Raw genomic sequence first — 1,199 nt, 5'->3', positions numbered from 1 at the left:
CCTTTTTGTTTGCGAATCCCTGTTTGTATCCTTTGAGCGCACGCCCATTAAGTAGCGATCAAATCAAGGAAATCGATCAAACGATCCCCGTGCCAGCCCAAATCATGATCTTCACCAACTTGGATTTGGTTCTCTCGCGAAAATCGCGAGTTGCAGAGATGAGAACCATGAAAAGCAAGATCCCGAATAAGAAAACAGAAACCGAGGAAGAGGAAACCACAAGAGTGAAGACTAGTAGAGTCTCGTCTTTTGTCATTCTTTGCTCCTTTTTCACTCAATGATTCCTTCGAATTTGCCGACCAAAAATTCTATATGTCTATTCTATCTATGATATTTCTATATATATAGAATATGATATCTAATATGACATCCGATTTGTCAAAGGGATTGGATTGGTGACTTACCCATTCAGTGACTTTGGCACTGGACGTTCCAAAAACGGGTACTATCGGATCGGGTGAATTAGAGAATAGACAGAGGTCCGTTGGCATTTCAGCCTTTCTTCTCCTTTCAGGGCCTATCCGAAAGAGAATCCAGTACCTCTTGGTCCTGAATATCAGAATAGGACGAACGAACCGGCCTCCGCGGATATCTTTGCTTCGGAACAAAACCCTGCAATCAAATAGATTGTCCCAAGGGCGCCATATTCTAGGAGCCCAAGTTATGCTATTGAAAATTCGTTCCTCTAGCAGTTCCGGTTTGAGCATTCCGTTCCCTTTTTCAAACTCCACTTCTTTTCATATAGCAATCCCTGATCAAAGAGAGAACAATATCCATTTCAAAACATTTCTAACAGATTCCTTAGTTCGGACCGACGAAGTAATGTCACTCGACTATTATCAACCTGACTGCAATCTTTTTCTGTCGGTAAGGATTGCACCAGAGCACCTTCTACTTCTAATAGGCCATGAACTATAGATAGAGAAGAATCATTCTGAGCGAGTACATAAGAAGCGATCCACTTTTTTTCATCGGTTCCAGGGGAAGACCAAAGATCTTGCGCGGCAGGTCCGCCAGAAAAACTCAAAAGAGAAAGAAGTCTCGTTAATCTCTTCATGCTCGTTCCAAGTTCGAAGTACCTTTTGGCCAAAGAAAAACCCGCTTCCTGACACGATTGCCTCTTTATCTTTATATAGATAGATTCTATGGGGTTATTACTTAGTAAGTCTATTTTGTACAAGAGCCCCTCCTATCTGATA

Source organism: Triticum urartu, unplaced genomic scaffold, assembly GCF_056163025.1.
Source record: "Triticum urartu cultivar PI428250 unplaced genomic scaffold, HENAU_Tu73 scaffold11, whole genome shotgun sequence".
Classification (NCBI taxonomy): Eukaryota; Viridiplantae; Streptophyta; class Magnoliopsida; order Poales; family Poaceae; genus Triticum; species Triticum urartu.
This window is presented reverse-complemented; position numbering follows the sequence as displayed.